This window comes from Vicugna pacos, unplaced genomic scaffold, assembly GCF_048564905.1.
Source record: "Vicugna pacos unplaced genomic scaffold, VicPac4 SAC-SAT, whole genome shotgun sequence".
Lineage (NCBI taxonomy): Eukaryota > Metazoa > Chordata > Mammalia > Artiodactyla > Camelidae > Vicugna > Vicugna pacos.
Genome location: NW_027328721.1, coordinates 16,863,942 through 16,870,981, shown reverse-complemented (window position 1 = coordinate 16,870,981; position 7,040 = coordinate 16,863,942). Strand labels below are relative to the sequence as shown.

At 44.6% G+C, this 7,040-nt stretch overlaps 1 long non-coding RNA gene across 1 annotated transcript in view; it reads left to right on the top strand.

The window, feature by feature from the left end:
* Positions 1 to 2,423: 2,423 nt before the first annotated feature.
* The window catches only part of LOC140692154 (uncharacterized), a 9,473-nt gene continuing 4,856 nt past the window's right edge, over positions 2,424 to 7,040 (top strand). Inside the window, exon 1 of the long non-coding RNA XR_012067718.1 lies at positions 2,424 to 2,539. This is a non-coding gene — a long non-coding RNA (uncharacterized lncRNA). The remainder of the gene's footprint in view (positions 2,540 to 7,040) is intronic.

The window sequence follows — 7,040 nt, the reverse complement described above, 5'->3', positions numbered from 1 at the left end:
GCACGATAGCTCTGATTCAGCCCCACACGTGTTCTATTGGCAAAATGCCCAATTGTTCCCTGGTCCTGCAGATGCACTGGGTGTGTCCATGGGACATATGGGTAATCACAACCGCGTGGCCAGTGTGGTTGCTTTATCATTGGTACACTGTTCGGTTTGCTCTCTTGATTCGATACACCACATGCCACAAAGCACTCCAGATCCCTGAGACTCAGCGTGTGCCATCATCCGTAGCCCTATCCCTCACTGTCCGTTGCCTCTGCTACCTCAAATTTGGCAGCTCGGATCTTGGTCTCAGAATCAACTGTGGGGATATTTTGCGCTGGTTTCTTTGAGTTCTGTCAGCCAAGCATCTGCTGTGCACTCTTGTAAATCTCAGCACATCACCTTCAATCCCATGTCTCCTGTCCGCTTGAGAGTATGCATCCAAATTAAACAGAGTTTCACCCTTGTTGCTCCATCACCAGGGGTCAGACCCTGCACTGGTTTCCATTCCCTGCTTTGCCTTCTCCTGCTTCCAGGTGTCCTGAGGCCTCATCCTGTCTTTGGAAGTAACAGACCTCTCTTCGGCAAGTGTCGTGTGCCAAGGGCTGCGTGAGTGGATGTTTCCATTGCTCTGTACATGGGAGCGAGTGAGTGCAGGTTGCACTTCTTCTCTGCCAACTGGGCACCGATGAATCAACACTATCCAGATACATTTCACAGAAATGTGATATTTGCTTAGCTCTTTGTTTCTATACAGCCGTGGTGGGAGGGATTGTCCGAAGACCCCTGTTTTGACATTGTGTTGATATCTCATTTGCAGGTTTTAAGAAGTTTAACAGAATTCATTTACATGTTTTGGGAGTTATACGAAAATGAAGTTATTTTTTGAAACACACTAAATCGACCTAGAAGCCAGACTTGTCAATTTTGGTAACATTTTGTCAGCTCTACGGAAAACCTAGACAGATAGAATGCAAACTAGCAGTCCAAACTGTTAAAGGGGTCATGTCAGCACTTTACGGTTGAAGCCCCCAAAACCAACAGGAACCATGAAATAACTATTGGAAACATGAAATAACCCCCAACCTTGGATAAACTTGTGCATGTGGTGCCCTTTACTCCCAATGACCCCTACTGGCCAATGTTGGCATTTCAAGGGGTAACATCCCTCTCTAGGAAAATACAAGAGGAATGAAACCAAATATATACATTTAGGTTTGAATCCAAAAGCACCTAGAGGCATTATAGCTAGGACAACCCTGCTGCAGTTATGCTAGTCTATTGAGAACCAGGTGTTCTTCTATCAGTGATGAGAAAGCTTTATCATCCGATCATGTAGGGTAAAGCCATTTAACGCAACCAAGTCTGCACCCCCATGATATAGTGCCGCCGGGGGCTTCACTCAAGTGAAAAATGATCCACATAAGCTGTGTCTTTAATGTCATTGGCGACTTTTACTGTACAGTTCACTTTCTGACTTGTACTATTTACCTATACTGTCTTGAAAAACTGAGGCCTAATACAGATTCAAGTTCAGTCAAAATTCCCCTCACTTACCACACTCCCTTCAACCCAGGGAAGACATAAACACCACATTTGCTGAATCTAGGGAAGGCCATCGTTTCTAGGTGTGAACTAAGTATTCAATTCCTATCTATTTCAGCCGAGACTATTTGACCTTTAAGGAGTTCACTGTTGTTCACAGAGTGTGAAGCTGCAGGAACTCTGATTCTAGGAGGGACTTGCTCTTCTCGTAATGGCTTCATTGCAGCTCAGGTACTGATCCATCCAAATGGATGCCTGAGTGGAGGGGAGGGAAGGGCATGTGCTTGCTAGCTAGGCCCAAACCTGGGAAAAGACTTACCTGGGCTTGGTGAATTTTGGTCTGAATGGCTTGGGAAGGCCCCTTGGGACGTGTGGATTCTCACGACCTCTTCCAAGAACAGGAGCGTTTTGATCATCTCTGCCATCTCTTCTCTTGCAGATGTCAGGGACCTTGGACCAGTTCTTGGAGAAGAGAATTGAGGAACTTCCTCAAGTCCCCGTTGGCAGTCCATAAGTTTCTGCCAGTATCAGCGAGGTTCAATATGTCTCATGAATGTCTTTTGAGCCTGGTATCCTCTACAGCTGTCTCCACGCCAGTATTCTCCATTGGAACAGAACATCTCTCATCCATGTGTTCGCATCTCTCCTCAATCCGTGCAGCCAGCTTTTCGGCCAGCTTCTCTTCTTGTCTCCCATAAAGTCGACTTCACCAGGGCTGGGCAAGTCTGAAAGTACCTCGGAGCCTCACCAGTAAGCTGATGACAGGCAGATCTTCCACTGTCTGCCCTTTCAGGTTCTGGAAACTGACCTGTGAACTCAGGTCTTTGGGCAGCAGCAGTATCTCGAACTTACACAGCTTCCCGGACCAAACAACTAAGCCAAGCTCCACAGAGGGCGGCAGCCCCTCCATCACACTGATCCACCCATAGAACTCTGCCCGGTTACCTAGGATCCAACAGCCACAACAAGCCTCGCGGTACACACCAACATTCCACCTGGAATCCAACCGGTAACTGCCATCCCCAATGGCTGTTGCATCTTGTCAGTGTTGTGCGAGGGGCTGCACTGAGGAGAGGTTCCTAATGTAAATGTGATTCTACCCACTAGCGTCCCATGGGCCTTTCTTCTTCCCTCTTTCCTTTGTTCAGATCTGTATGCACAGAACCACTGGAGGGAAGTGGGTCCCTTTTCAGTTGATGGTTTCACACGTCTTTAAACTTTCTTACAGTTCACAGTACACAGAGACCCACTAAAGGAGACTTATGTTCCTATAATATCCGTACACCCGGAATACATATGCTTCGCCTGATTTCTGCTGAAACACCCGCACTCTCAGGACATGGATCCATTTGTTTCATGGGGGCTGAAATTCCAAGAAATGAAACCAACACCAATGTGCACTTTACTGTTTGTCTCTTTTGCCCTTAGTACACTTTGGCAGAGCTACTTGCCTTTGTTATAGGCTTCTTTCATTTCTTCCCTACGTAGCGTAGAATATGGCACTCTTTCATCCTGTTAGAAAACATACAATTTTACATCATGGACTAGGAAAGCATTTGATTCCAAATCGGCATTTGGGTTAGGTCACGATATGCTCTTATGAATCAATATTTACGAATATGAATGCACGCCTCTGATTTCCAAATACAAGTGCGCTGAGTACATGCAAGCCGCGATACTAGTTCGATGGGTGCTGAATGACCCTTGACATCACCTTGAGTAATTTCTTTTGAATAATCATGGTTCCCTTGGTAAATTTCAGCCATCCGTACCCTTTTGGTGCTTGTTGGTTGGTTTGATTCTTTGTTGGTCTGCTTCTCGCTAGTTTTGCAAACACGTCAGGCTATGCATCTTTCCTTTCGCTTCAAACAGAGAGTCAAATAAGCTGATTCACTTAAGAGAGTGCTTCCAATCACCTATGATTTCCTGCTTCCCTCTCCCATCTTTATGGTTTTGATGACCACCTTGCCTTCTTCTTGTTTCTACTTTGCCACTCATGCTCTTCTTGCATTTCCAATAATGGTTTCTTCTTTCCATTTCATCTTGCTGCTTTTCAATTCAGGGTGGATTTCTCAACCATTCATGTAGGATAAGTTTTGAACTGCTGAACACTTTTAAGATTACTGTTCTGTGGAATTCTCTAGTTCTGCCGTTATTAGAAATGGTGGTCATTTGGCATAGGCTACCCTAGGTGGCAGCATTTGGCCATTCATGATATGGTCTGTGTCCTGGCACTCCTCTTTGTCCTGCAATATTGCTGCCGAAATATCAGCTGAAACCCCTCTGGAGGTTCCCTTGTGACTATGTTTTTTCCTCCAGGTGCATTTTAATTCAGTGGAATATTCGTGAACTTTGTTGATTTGAATCATACAGCTGCTGGTAGGTCTATTGGGATTCCACTTCCTAAGGATGCTGTGTACTCCCTGAATTCACATAGATGATTCTTTCTTGGCTTTCAGCTAGTTTCAGTCTGATTTTTCTTTAGATTAAATTTTCAGACATTTTTTGTTTCTTTATCTCTTGCTTTTCTATCTTGGACTCTTAAGAATTCTAGTCTTTCATGCCCTGTCTTAACCCAGGAATCAATAGCAATATTTTCGTTGGTTTGCACTTGCTTTCCAATGTCGGCTTCTGACCAAGGGATTTTGGTTCCCCTGTCTTCACAGTCATTCACGCGTCCCTCTGCATTATCTAGTCTGCTAAGGACTGAATTTTAGACCTGATATTATCACATCCATTGAGTTTTCTGATATTTTTTGTCTCGTCTTTAGACTTTCTCTTCCCCTTTTCTGGTATTCTTCCTTTTGTGATTCTCAGACACTGTTGTTCTTCAGTGTTTTCCTGAACTCCATTTTTAACACTTGGTCTGGATAGCGTTTTGCAGTCTACTTGTTTGAAAGCTTATATTTTAGGCCTTCAATATCTTTGGAATTGAAAATGGTACTTCCTGTTTCTCTTACTGTACTTCTTCATTCTTCTGGTCAGGTAATATCAGGTATTTATTGTAGAATTCTAGGCTTTTGTTATGTTGAAATTTTAGACTCTTGGCTCTACGCAATTCCATGGGATTTCTGTGAGGACAATTTCTCCTTGACTTTGATGCCATATTCTGTTCCTGTGTGTGTTGTCTGGTATATCTCCAATTGCTGGTGTTGCTTTAGTTGTGATGAACAACCCATTCTTTTTCGATTACAATAACTTCATTTTGATTACGCTTATCTCACACTGCTGAATGTGCACAGGACAGTATCTGTTGTGGAAAAGAGGTTTCTAAGGGTTCTAAGCTCTGTATTCTGCTCTATGACATTTTGGAGTGTTTCCAAAACAGCAAAGTGAGAGTGCGCTTGTGCTTTGTAGTGCCACGGGTATGTTCCAATGAAAGCAGTTCTTCCCAGAGCTTCTCTGTCTACTGAAACACCAGTGGAAGCACATCCATGGATGTCACACATCAGGGCCTGCTGGAATGTTCCCACAGACCTACCTTGTTGTCCTCATTGCGTAGCGTGCCGGTGGTATTCAAAATGTAGCATCCGCTTTTGGGAGATAGTGCTGAAGTAAATGCTTCCTCTTCTCACGCTGTGGACTAGGACCACTCTTCCTTGTCCTCTCATCCTTGTGGCACGGGTGCAAGAAGGCAACCACAGGGCTGTTGCGCATCCTGTGCCTCAAACCAAACCATAACCCCAGCCCTGGTTATGAATGTAGCAGATCCAAAAGCTTTTCATTCTGATTTCAAACCCAAGGCCCCCTGGATCCCTGAGACCAGATGCACGATAGCTCTGATTCAGCCCCACACGTGTTCTATTGGCAAAATGCCCAATTGTTCCCTGGTCCTGCAGATGCACTGGGTGTGTCCATGGGACATATGGGTAATCACAACCGCGTGGCCAGTGTGGTTGCTTTATCATTGGTACACTGTTCGGTTTGCTCTCTTGATTCGATACACCACATGCCACAAAGCACTCCAGATCCCTGAGACTCAGCGTGTGCCATCATCCGTAGCCCTATCCCTCACTGTCCGTTGCCTCTGCTACCTCAAATTTGGCAGCTCGGATCTTGGTCTCAGAATCAACTGTGGGGATATTTTGCGCTGGTTTCTTTGAGTTCTGTCAGCCAAGCATCTGCTGTGCACTCTTGTAAATCTCAGCACATCACCTTCAATCCCATGTCTCCTGTCCGCTTGAGAGTATGCATCCAAATTAAACAGAGTTTCACCCTTGTTGCTCCATCACCAGGGGTCAGACCCTGCACTGGTTTCCATTCCCTGCTTTGCCTTCTCCTGCTTCCAGGTGTCCTGAGGCCTCATCCTGTCTTTGGAAGTAACAGACCTCTCTTCGGCAAGTGTCGTGTGCCAAGGGCTGCGTGAGTGGATGTTTCCATTGCTCTGTACATGGGAGCGAGTGAGTGCAGGTTGCACTTCTTCTCTGCCAACTGGGCACCGATGAATCAACACTATCCAGATACATTTCACAGAAATGTGATATTTGCTTAGCTCTTTGTTTCTATACAGCCGTGGTGGGAGGGATTGTCCGAAGACCCCTGTTTTGACATTGTGTTGATATCTCATTTGCAGGTTTTAAGAAGTTTAACAGAATTCATTTACATGTTTTGGGAGTTATACGAAAATGAAGTTATTTTTTGAAACACACTAAATCGACCTAGAAGCCAGACTTGTCAATTTTGGTAACATTTTGTCAGCTCTACGGAAAACCTAGACAGATAGAATGCAAACTAGCAGTCCAAACTGTTAAAGGGGTCATGTCAGCACTTTACGGTTGAAGCCCCCAAAACCAACAGGAACCATGAAATAACTATTGGAAACATGAAATAACCCCCAACCTTGGATAAACTTGTGCATGTGGTGCCCTTTACTCCCAATGACCCCTACTGGCCAATGTTGGCATTTCAAGGGGTAACATCCCTCTCTAGGAAAATACAAGAGGAATGAAACCAAATATATACATTTAGGTTTGAATCCAAAAGCACCTAGAGGCATTATAGCTAGGACAACCCTGCTGCAGTTATGCTAGTCTATTGAGAACCAGGTGTTCTTCTATCAGTGATGAGAAAGCTTTATCATCCGATCATGTAGGGTAAAGCCATTTAACGCAACCAAGTCTGCACCCCCATGATATAGTGCCGCCGGGGGCTTCACTCAAGTGAAAAATGATCCACATAAGCTGTGTCTTTAATGTCATTGGCGACTTTTACTGTACAGTTCACTTTCTGACTTGTACTATTTACCTATACTGTCTTGAAAAACTGAGGCCTAATACAGATTCAAGTTCAGTCAAAATTCCCCTCACTTACCACACTCCCTTCAACCCAGGGAAGACATAAACACCACATTTGCTGAATCTAGGGAAGGCCATCGTTTCTAGGTGTGAACTAAGTATTCAATTCCTATCTATTTCAGCCGAGACTATTTGACCTTTAAGGAGTTCACTGTTGTTCACAGAGTGTGAAGCTGCAGGAACTCTGATTCTAGGAGGGACTTGCACTTCTCGTAA